The sequence below is a fragment of the Balaenoptera physalus genome (assembly GCF_965194825.1).
Source record: "Balaenoptera physalus genome assembly, chromosome: 7".
Taxonomy (NCBI): Eukaryota; Metazoa; Chordata; class Mammalia; order Artiodactyla; family Balaenopteridae; genus Balaenoptera; species Balaenoptera physalus.
Window position 1 is genome coordinate 117531530 of NC_138886.1, and position 12564 is coordinate 117544093.

Sequence of the window (12564 nt, forward strand, 5' to 3'; positions counted from 1 at the left end):
ACTGAGGATACACAGTAAAATGGACGAAAATCCCTACACCCGGTGCCAACGAGTGATTGCAGGGGTTTATTATTCAAAGGCCAAGGGTGGATGGACAGAGCCAAGGAGAAGGCTGTGATCTCAGCTCAGCACCCTCTCCTCTGCCCTCCTTGGGTTGGAGTTATTAGGACATTGTGATTAGTGCCACAGACCTGTGGGGCTAGTCTACCCTGAGACAGTCAAGCAATCGTAAGGGCAGGTACCAGGAAAGAGCCCCTGCCCCAAATTGACTGCTCCTTTGTCATGATTTAGTATCTAAAATTCTGCCATTCGATAAGCATTTTTCAACCAGTGTTCCTTGGAATCTAGTCCTTCAGGATTCTTAGTTTAAAAGAAATTTTTTTCAGTAGTTAAACAAGTTTGGCAAACACCTGAGCTCTTGGTGAGTCCCAGTGAACGGCGTATTAATCTGTATGACCTCCATTGGTTTTGGATTCAAAACTTGGGCGTCTCTCTTTATTTTTCTAAGTATTTGCTTACGCCTCCATCCCTCTACATTGTAGGTAATTCAGTATCTCTCTCTTAAGGACTCTTCATTCCACAAATTGTCCAGGAATCTGGGAACTTAGTCCAAAGGGAGTAGTCTTGTTCCAAAGTTCCAGGGGGAAGGAACTGATCAGTCTATTAAAAGTCCTGATTTTACAAAACACCATGGTATTGGCACAAAAACAGACATATGGATCAATGGAACAGAGTAGAGAGCCCAGAAATAAACCCACACACCTATGGTCAGTTAATCTTAACAAAGGAGGCAAGAATATACACAGGATAAAAGACAGTCTCTTCAGCAAGCGGCATTGGGAAAGGTGGACAGCCTCATGTAAATCAATGAAGTTAGAATGCTCCCCCAAACCATGCATAAAAATAAACTGAAAATGGCTTAAAGACTTAAATATAAGACAGGATACCATAAAACTCCTAGAAAAGAACATAGACAAAACATTCTCTGACATAAATCATACCAATGTTTTCTAAGCTCAGTCTCCTAAGACAATAGAAATAAGCAAAAATAAACAAATGGGACCTAATCAAACTTATAAGCTTTTTCACAGTAAAGGAAACCATAAACAAAACGAAAAGACAACCTACGGACTGGGAGAAAATATTTTCAAACAATGCAACCGACAAAGGATTAATTTCTAAAATATACAAACAGCTCATATAACTTAACAATAAAAAAACAAACAACCCAATCAAAAAATGGGCAGAAGACCTAAATAGATTTTTCTCCAAAGAAGACATACAGATGGCCAATAGGCACATGAAAAGATGCTCAATATCTCTAATTATCAGAGAAATGCAAATAAAAACTACAATGAGGTATCATCTCACACCAGTCAGAATGGCTATCATAAAAAGTCTACAAATAATAAATGCTGGAGAGGGCGCAGTGAAAAGGGAACCCTCCTACACTGTTGGTGGGAATGTAAATTGGTACAGCCACTATGGAGAACAGTGTGGAGGTTCCTTAAAATACTAAAAATAGAGTTACCATATGTTCCAGCAATCCCACTCCCGGGCATATATCCAGACAAAACTATAATTCAAAAAGATACATGCATCCCAATGTTCACTGCAGCACCATTTACAATAGCCAAGACATGGAAACAACCGAAATGTCCATTGACAGATGAATGGATAAAGAAGATGTAGTATATGTACAATGGAATACCACTCAGTCATAAAAAAGAATGAAATAATGCCATTTGTAGCAACATGGATGGACCTGGAGATTATCATACTAAGTGAAGTAAGTCAGACAGAGAAAGACAAATATCATATGATATCACTTATATGTGGAATCTAAAATATGATACAAGTGAACTTATTTACAAAACAGAAACAGACTCACAAACATAGAAAACAAACTTATGGTTACCAAAGTGTGGAGAGGGATCAATTAGGAGTTTGGGATTAGCAGATGCAAACTAGTACATATAGGATTGATAAACAACAAGGTCCTACTGTATAGCACAGGGAACTATATTCAATATCCTGTGATAAACCATAATGGAAAAGAATATGAAAAAGAATGCATATATGAATCACTTTGCTGCACAGCAGAAATTAACACAACATTGTAAATCAACTATACTTCAATAAAATACATTAAAAAAAAAGAAAACAAACATGGTTACCAAGGGGGGTATAAATTAGGGGTTTGGGACTAGCATATACAAACTACTATATATAAAATAGATAAACAACAAGGTCCTACTGTATAGCACAGGGAACTATATTCACTATCTTGTAATAAACCATAATGGAAAAGGATATGAAAAAGAATACACATATATATATAATATAAAAGAATATATATATATATATATCTCTCTCTCTGAATCACTTTGCTGTACACCGGAAACTAACACAGCATTGTAAATCAACTGTACTTCAATTAAAGAAAAAAGTTCTGATTTTAATCACTTCTACATAGTGTCCCTGTTCACAACTGATTCTGACAGGCTCCGGTGAGTCCCTGTCCTGCCGTGAGGATGTCCTTTCTGCTTCAGAACCCTGTGCAGGCAGCAGGGTGGCCCTGAGGACACAGACTCCTAAGGCTTATTGGATTTATACTCACACAGTCAGCCACTGTTCCACAAACATGACCACTTTGCCAAGGTGCCCGGGTGTAATTGGGTTTCTAAACACAGCTGCACACTGTATCTAGAACACGCTGTTCCCCTACAAACCTCTAGGCTCTGGTGTTGAGCCTAAGCTCCTGACTCAGACTCCCTCTTTTTTCCTGGGGGAAGTTTAATGTTTTTTCGCTACCAGGGACCCTCCGTCAGGGCTATCTCAGCCCTTAGAAAGCTGAATCTCAGAAGGGAAGGGGACAGAGTGTCGATCCCTCTCCTCCTGGAGGATCCTTGGTAAGTTTAGTTTGGCCCATCAGGGGGATATAGGGAAGAACAATCTCTGTAAATGTCCTTTCCCCAGAGACCTGTATATCAACTCACCTGTACTGGCATAATTGAGAGTATTCGGGGAACAAGGCAAGAAGATCTAGGGGGTCAATGTCTTGTTCCGTCTTGCTGCTTCTCCAGCTAAAAAACAAAATAAAAGAAACAAACATTTTTTTTTGTGAAAGAGAGGTAGAAGATTTTTTTCCCTGTTATAATTTTGTATATTAACGGGGCATAGTCTATCTATAAAAGCCCCCGTCAAATGGATCATAAGGTATGTTCTGCTTCGGAGAGAATCAAACTCCCAAGAATCCTCTCGTGAATTTCTTCCACTGAATTAAAGCCCTAACCACCCCACCCCCCAAGCTTCTTGGGAAGCCAGTCCGCATCTCTGAGTGAGTCAGGCTCCTAGCGGAGAAATCTCTGAAACTTTTAGGTCAGGGAAGAAAATCCCAGCATTTGCCAACATAGTTTGGACTCATTAATTTTCTGACACTAAAAAGGCTCTAATTTCTATGGAAGAGAGAAACACACTGAACAAGTATGATAGTCTTAAGCCCCTCATTCTCACTGATACTTGGCCTTCCCCATTTTCTGAAATATTTTACATCGAGTAACTTAAGACACAAAATAAAACATAGCATACACTGTTCTTTTTTAAATTAATTAATCTATTTTTGGCCGCGTTGGGTCTTTGTTGCTGCGCGCAGGCTTTTCTCTAGTTGTGGTGAGCGGGGGTTACTCTTCATTGCGGTGTGCAGGCTTCTCATTGCGGTGGCTTCTCTTGTTGTGGAGCACAGGCTCTAGGCACATGGGCTTCAGTAGTTGTGGCACGTGGGCTCAGTAGTTGTGGCTCGCGGGCTCTAGAGTGCAGGCTCAGTAGTTGTGGCGCATGGGCTTAGTTGCTCCGCGGCATGTGGGATCTTCCCGGACCAGAGCTCGAACCCGTGTCCCCTGCATTAGCAGGCGGATTCTTAACCACTGAGCCACCAGGGAAGCCCAGCATACACTGCTGAAGCTTTCTTGATGCAGGATATTTTACACTTCAGCCTTGCTTGTCCAATCGGCACAAGTCACTCGGATTCTGTGGGAAAACGCAGTGAAAGTTCTGTAAGGTGGTAACAATGTGGGGACAATTTTTGCTACTTCATCCTCAAAGGAGCCCTGTTTGGAATATTAGTGATAAAAGCAAAGACTAACTTGCCAAGGACAGAAGACAGTGTTATAGAAAGGCTTTCTTTTGGTAGAACTGTTATCATGTTTTAGGCTAATTTTAGTGGACATATTTGCCTCCCACTCTAATGCATGCCCACATCCTATGAAACAGTAAGTGATGTTTTAATAGGATTATAATATATGTAAAAACATATCATGTATTTAGAGATGAAATATCCAGGGAAAATATTTCCATAGCTTACTATTTCTTGGCATTTCCTGTGTCCTATCTGATATGTATATACACAAAGGGAGCTGGTTTTAGTTATCAAATACTGTGTTGTATTTATTAGTTCAACTTGCAAATGCTTCTATTTGGATTTCCAAACATGCAATTTTTAACATGTTTTATTAGTGACAGAGCAATAAAGGAACAACTTTGCAGCTAATTTAACACCTATAAATTTCCCTGCAGTGTAAAAGAAATGGCCTCGGCAGACCACATGTCTGCTCATGTTTCAAAGGATATTAAATGTAAATACTTCTAAAATGCCCTGCAGCTAGAGTTCTCTTATTCCATAAAACACTTACAGGTTCATTGCTTATACTTTTATAAAAAATGGTACCTGATTCTGAACAGACTTATTATGTGAAAATTATTTTTTTAAATAGCTATATTTGAGAAGTCATATAAAAGCTAGATGATTACAAATAACAATTACAATCAACCTGAAAAATGTTAAAAAGACATTGATCAAAAAATTTGAAAACATATGTCAACATAAAACCTGCACACAAACCTTTATAGCACCCTTATTTATAATTGTAAAAACTGTACACAACAAAGACGTCCTTCAACAGGTGAAAGGATGAACAATATCATGGAAAATTATTCAGTGATAAAAAGAAATAAACTATTGAACTCTAAATACACGTGAATGACTCAAATACATATTGCTAAGTGAATGAAGCCAGTCTATACAGGCTACATGCTATATGTTTCCAATTATATTATAGTCTGAAAAAGGTAAAACTATAGAAATGGTAAAAAGATCAATAACTGCCAGAGTTCCAGGCAGGGGGAGGACAGATTAGGTGAAGTTCAGGAGATATTTTAGGGCAATGAGACTATTCTGTATCATAATGTAATAGTGGATAGTTAACACTATGTATTTGTCAAAACCCATAGACCTTTACAGCACGAAGACTGATCCTTAATGCATGAACGTTAAAAAAGTATATTTAAGAGGTTGGGGTATTGCAGGATGGAATGCAGAATGTGATAGAACAATCTAACTGTATTACAAACGTACAAAACAACCTCACTGGAGCGTGGGGTAGAGGGAAAGGTGCTGACCTGAGCAACTTTGTAAATGGAGCCTATAAAACTGAGGGCAAAAGACACTGCACATAAGCACTGTGTCTTAGTTGGTAAAATTATTTATTGCAGGATACGGGTTAACAGTTCTGACACTGCTGTACACAAATGCTGGAACAGAACAACTAAATGAGTGGCAGACGGTGGGGACAGGAGAGGGAGGTTACCCATCAGCAAGGGGAGAAGGTCAGAACAGTTCATGTAGAATCAGATTAGAGTTGGAGACATCAACATAAACTCGTATGTAGCTTGATATAAATACAATGGTGACACAGAGAAATACCTACAGATGTGTGCACACAGGTTAGTATATGCACCTATATTTCCCAGCTCCATCAGCAGAGAGGGCCCAGAAGTTATGACACTCCAGTGGCAGTGAGTCCATCTAGTGTCTGGGTCTGCGTTTCCAATCCATTCTCCAATAAAAGGAACCAGCATTCCTTGAGGACATGGCTGATTCTAGGACTGGGGCAGGAAATATACAAGATGAGCTTGGAGCTTCTTGTAGTGCCAGAAAGTAAGAAAATGTTGGGGGAAAAAACCTAACACCTGATGACGGTTTATATCAAAAGGACACAGGAAAAAACTAAAAGGACTCCCAATGGCCAAGGCTGGAACAATTTGAGCAATAAAATAACATTTTTAAAGTACTATTGGAGGGAATTCCCTGACAGTCCAGTGGTTACGACTCCGCTCTTTCACTGCCGAGGGCATGGGTTCAATCCCTGGTCAGGGAACTAAGATCCCACAAGCCACACAGCCAGCCAAAAACAAAACAAGAAGGTACTATTGGATTATAATCCAAAGTATAAAATAAAATATCCATGAGTTCATACTGATATGAATAAATGAGGAAGAATAGGCACATCTCGTGTGCAGAAGAATTCCAAAACCTGTACGCAGGTACTCGGCCCTCAAGGAGGAGGAGCATAATGTGACTCCTTGGGTGTGGGCTGTGCAGACTGACTTCCTTCCAAAGGGTGTGGCACGCGGTGGGGAGAAGACAACCAACTTTGCAGTGGAGAAACCCGACGCACACTGCCGCAGCCAGGATCAAGGTCAACATCCACTGTGGTGAGTCTGTCCCCAGTAAGTGCCCGTGACACAATGTGATGAAGATGGAACTTCACCTCTGTGGCCTTCTTCCCCAAAACACACAACCCAAGTCTAACCGCAAGATAAATATTAGACAAATCTCAACCGAGGGACGTTCTACAAAACACCTAACCAGTACTCCTCAAAACTTGTCAAGGGGGTCATCAAAAACAAGCAAAGTCTAAGAAATGGTCACAGCCCAGAGGACCCTAAGGAGACTTGACAGTAAATGTAATGTGGTGTCCAGAGCAAGGACATTAGAAAAAAACCAAGAAAAAATGAATAAAGTATGGGCTTTAGTTAATAACAATTTATCAAGATCAATTCATTAATTGTAACAAATATATCACATGAATGTAAGACGTTAAATAATAGAGATAGAGGTATAGGTATATCGAAGTTTCTGTATTGTTAGCAACTATAAATCTAAAACTATTCTGAAATTTTAAAGTTTATTTTTAAAAATATATTGAGAATGATATGCTCATAGAAAGTGGGAAATGGAAGGTACCGTAAAGACCGTCAGTTAAACCTTTTATTTCACAAGGGAGAAAACTGAGGATTTATAGTACGGTTTTGTAGCCTGCACTTTGAGAAAACAGTGGTGGCTTGCTGCTGAGCCGGTTCTCACTGACACTAAACATCAATCACAGTACACAGCAGACACTCAATAAATTATTACTGAATGCTGAGTAACTCCCAACAACCTACCGTCTACCCAAGTATCTTATCCTCTCACTCATTCATTTACTAACTCATTCATTCATTCAACAAATATTTACTGAGTGTCTGGCACTATCATTTTACTCCTAGAATTATAACCACTTAGAAACTCTATCCAAAGGATGGACATTTTGGCAATTTTCCATATCTGACTTTGTAGGAAACTGTTTATCTGATTCAAGTTTATACGTGTCCAAGGAAGAATGGTCTCAAGCCAGGTTAACAGAACATAGACTAAGGGGGTACAAGAAGGAAGGCTCTGAGTCCCAGAGGGGATGTGTGGTTCGTTTATACTCAGGCTGTGGGCTGCAGCCTTTTTGAGTAATACTGTTATTTTAGACTCTCTCATCTCTCATTCCACTCCTTCTACTACTCACTGAGACAACGGGCTAACAGCCTAATGTTGTCTTCTTTCCAGTTTCAGCTCCACTACTTACCAGCTGGGTGATCTTGGCCAAGCTGCCTAATCTTTTGGGGCCTCAGTTCCCCCATCTGAAAAATTACCTCATGGAAGAATGTTGCTTGGGTCAAATAAGCCCACATTTCTAAAATGTTTGGCACACTTGGCAATGACATTATTATTACTACTGTCAACACTGTTGTTATCATTACCGACCAACCAGAGGCTTGTACCTGGGAAGCTTCGACAGTCACTCGGGATCTACAAAGAACACACGTTGGCACACTTAATCAATCTTTCCATCTTTCTCGGTTTGATAAGTAGGTTGTTTCCAACAAATCACAAAATTATCGTTGTGATCTGGACTATGATTCCATTTACTGTCAGTCCAATGCCTCTTTTAGACTGCCAGGAAACCAAAGGCCTTATTTTCAAGTTCCCTCCCTTCTTGGCCTCTTTTCCTGCCAAAATTTATTTTCATGTTAACATTTATTCTAAATATTCCATGGGCTCCTAAAACTGGACAGTTTTCCTAGATTCAGTTCTCTCTGGAGGTCCATTTTTTCTGACTTTATTTCTATGATATTTAAAGATCAGGTTCATCACAAGATAAAGACTGTAGTTTCTAAGAAATGTAATTAACTATTTACCAGCAGGTTTAGCTCCAAGCCTCAGGATTTACTGACTTCTTTAAATTTGCTAAAAGTCACCAAACAATTCAAAGAAATTTCTCCGTTCTGCTTTCTCCTCACTCTCCAGAAAAAGTCAGGTTGTTGGCCACTGACTGCATTTGGTATTTAAAAGGCCAAGTCTTGGGACATCCCTGGCGGTCCAGTGGTTAAGAATCCACTTTCCAATGCAGAGGATGCAGGTTCGATCCCTGGTCGGGGAACTAAGATCCCACATGCCGGGGGGCAACTAAGCCCGCGTGCTGCAACTACTGAGCCCGTGCACCACAACTAGGGAACCCAAGCGCCGCAACTACAGAGCCCACGTGCTCTGGAGCCCGTGTGCCACAACTAGAGAGAAGCCCACACGCCACAACAAAAGATCCCATGTGCCACAGCTAAGACCCAACATAGCCAATAAATAAATATTTTAAAAAATAAAAATAATAAAATAAAAGGCCAAGCCTTATACTAGAAGAGCAATACATCTAAAATAAAAACATGGGTTTGGGGATAACTTTTATTGTTAGGGGGTGGAGGAGGTCAAGCTAACAAAAGTTTGTTTCTGGCATTCCATGTCTTAGCTAGGGATTATGCAGAGGTTAATATCAGTAGCAGATTCCTGTTGAAATGAGTTATCTGTTCTTTTAAAGTCTCTCAACAGCCACCAAAGAAAAGGAAGGTTAAACCTTTATCTATCTATTAGGCTATTGTTCATAGGTGTCAATGATGCCAATAGAACAATATTGTCTTGTTATGTCTAAGTGCATTTAAGCAATGGGTGTTCCTTGAGCCATACTTTAAAACATAAAATACTTTAAACGTTGATTGCTATTGTATCAAACTATTTCACTATTAGATTACTACCATTATTGTGAAACAAACTGAATAAAAAGTTCGTATGTTCAAAACAAAAAACAACAAACAAGAAACAAAACAAAAAAATAAAGATCAGGCGCGTCAGGGCGCTCACGACCTCTACATGCCAATGCTGTGAACAAGTCCCACGCCCCCAGTGTGACTTACTGTCCATGCCCAGGTAAGGGAGGTCATGTGTTTGCTCTTCTGATGAAAAGTTTCTGAGCAAGAAGATCCCCGCCACGAGCCCTGTTACAGCCACGGCTGCCTGTCTGGCATCCTGCCAGTTCCCAAGTGCATCCTAATTCCAGTACGAGGGCCTCTGGGAAGCAGGTCCCTTCCTACAGCTGCAGCAGCATCAGCTTGACATCGTAGGTGACAGCCCCTTGGTGATTATAATTCTGTCTCAAGGGCTTCACTGGAGGCTCCTTGGTGGAGTAAGATTTCCTAAGTGTCACTGCAATGGCAGAAAGCTAACTAAGTTTGGGTAATAAAGGTTATCTTCTTCAACCCAGATGCAAAAACCATTCTCAGCACAAATGTTTCAGGTTCAGAGGAAATCTTAAGGGAAACTTTAAATAGTTTTCATCAAAAAGAATATCCTTGTACTGAGTTCAAAAATAATTAAGTTAATAAAACAGGTTAACTGTTTCTTTTTAACGGATGGAAGATTTTAAAGACATTCTAAAAGGCGATTTTGTCTGTAGCTCATTATTACTGCAACAAACATACTGTGAATTAGTTTTCCATTAGCATCATTATTTTGAAACTCCTTTTGTTAAGGATACTCACATAAAACAGGTCCTCCTTCTCTCCTGGGAGGGGCCTGCGAAGGTTGAAACCAGCTGCTGCTTCTCTCCAAACCCTACCCTCAGCGACTCCAAAAGGATTTAAGCCTGAAGGAAACAGGAGAAACGGGTCAATTAGGAAACACAGAAGCAGCAGATTCTAAATCAGGGCACATGCATGAGCTCTCAGGTGGAAATCAGGGGAAGAGTTTATGTGTGTTCTCATTTTTTTCACCAGCTTAAGATGTCCAATGTGTACAATTATTTATACCTAAGACATCTCCTGAGACTTCTTCTGATTGGAAGGATTTTGTTGTTGTTATCATTTGTTTGCTTGTTTTTTAGGAAATACTAATCAGCTCGCTTTTCAAATTTAATGCCCATACTTTTAACATAGTTGCTTAAGTTCTATATCATGAATTGGCTCTGTCATTAATTTGGGGGCATTTTTCTATTTGTAATAAACGTGATTGGACATAAGAGTGATAACATATACCTATATAAATAAGACACACACATATATAGTAAGTATCATATAAAAACATAGCAGGAACTATTTCCTGGAAATCTGGACAGTATATTTGAACAGCCTTACCCACCTCACATGAGACGTTTACTCTGGGAAGCTCCAGAGCTTGTCTCAAAGAGACACATGGTCTCCAGAGCAACATAAACCAGGGCTCAACAAGAAGTCTCAGTAACAGGCCATCAGGAAAAAACAAAATAAAATGAAATGCCTTAAGTTTCCATGTACAAGAAAATACTGGTTTCAGATTTTTAAAAATTTGAGCCCCAAATTAAAAGTCTCAAGGGCAGGACTTCCCTGGTGGTCCAGTGGTTAAGACTCTGCGTTCCCAATGCAGGGGGCTTGGGCTCGATCCCTGGTCAGGGAACTAGTTCCACGCATGCCACAACTAAAGATCCCACATGCCGCAACTAAAGATCCCATATGCCGCAACTGAAAGATCCCGCACGCCGCAACAAAGATCCCGCACGCGGCAACTAAGACATAGCGCAGCCAAATAAATAAATAAATATTGCAATATTAGGAAAAAAAAAGTCTCAAGGGCAACCTCTCTAATTGCAGGCCTTGGTTTGCAACTCAACTGCTTCCTAAATGGGCAACTCTGTGCCATGGATATCAGGTTGAATAGTTACAGACGTTTCTAGTTTAACAGTGTTCAATAATTCTCCCTAGACATGATGGGAGTCCAGCCAGTGATGAGTAAAGGTTTGAGACATAACAAAGGACTAGAAAGCCCAGATGCAAATGCGCTTTTGAGGGGAAATCTTTCCTGAGTGACTAGGCACATGATCCGGAGGCAATGGACAGTTACACCCTGAAGCAGGCCTGCAAGAAACACAACGCCAGGCCTACCGTATGGATTTGGATATTGCTGACTATAAAAGGGAACCAACTGGGGCGTCCCTGGTGGCGCAGTGGTTGAGAATCTGCCTGCCAATGCAGGGGACACGGGTTCGAGCCCTGGTCTGGGAGGATCCCACATGCCGCGGAGCAACTAGGCCCGTGAGCCACAACTACTGAGCCTGCGCGTCTGGAGCCTGTGCTCCGCAACAAGAGAGGCCGCGATAGTGAGAGGCCCGCGCACCGTGATGAAGAGTGGCCCCCGCTCGCCACAACTAGAGAAAGCCCTCGCACAGAAAGGAAGACCCGACACAGCCATAAATAAATAAATAAATAAATAAATAAATAAAGTTATAAAGTAGATAATATTTAAAAAAAAAAAGGAACCAACTATTTTGAACAACTATGGATTAAATACAAGGAAACAGAATGAGCACTGTAATCAGGGAAACAAAGAAGCGTTAGATGCACAGGGAAATAAGAGGAAGAGGAAAGTCAGTATGTGTTGGCACTGCACTTCTGGGCTAGGTCAGCGCTGGGTAATCGAGACGGGCGCTCTTCAGGTGGACTGAGGCCTGAACAGTTTCCACTTTCTTCCTCATACTCACGTATTTCTACACATTTAAGTCGTACAAATAAATTAACCATCTCTGTGGCATAAGCTTTCTGTAGTAAGCATCACAGGGAACGTATTTATAAATACGGCAAGGGAATGTGCAGCCAACTGCACACACGTCTCGCATCTGTTTCTTGGATCCCATGCCACTTGCTCCAGCCTCCGTGAAGTGGAGCTTGGAGATTCGAGCTCTCTCAGGCCGCTGACCGAGTCTAGTTTTGCAGGTCTTCACTTGGCTGTGTGTTCCTCCGTCCCGGGGTGTGTACACATGGCTTCCCTAGAACAGCTGTCAGCAGGTCCTTCCACGCACCTCCCTTCCGGAAACGCCTTCCTTTGACTTCCACGCCAACCCCCCGAATTCTTCCACCACTCCCATTCTCTGCTCACCCCTGAACGCCAGTGGCCCCTGTGATTCTGACCTCAGCCCAGTTCCCTTCTCGCTCGGAGTCCGTTCCCGGCACGTGGGGCAGCGCGTGGGCACTAGACCCAGAACCTGCAGGCTGCGTGTGTGCGATCCTGCGCAGGCTCCCTGACGTCTCTGACGTGTCCCCTCTTATAAGGTGGGGCCAACA

General features: G+C 41.2%; 1 long non-coding RNA gene across 1 annotated transcript in view; it reads right to left on the minus strand.

Moving 5' to 3' along the window:
* LOC309664086 overlaps positions 1-12564 on the minus strand; it is an 85607-nt gene that overhangs the window by 51605 nt on the left and 21438 nt on the right. Inside the window, exons 4-6 of the long non-coding RNA XR_014265580.1 lie at positions 10015-10118; positions 3592-4029; positions 3000-3086 (exon numbers count right to left, since the gene is read on the minus strand). This is a non-coding gene — a long non-coding RNA (uncharacterized lncRNA). The remainder of the gene's footprint in view (positions 1-2999; positions 3087-3591; positions 4030-10014; positions 10119-12564) is intronic.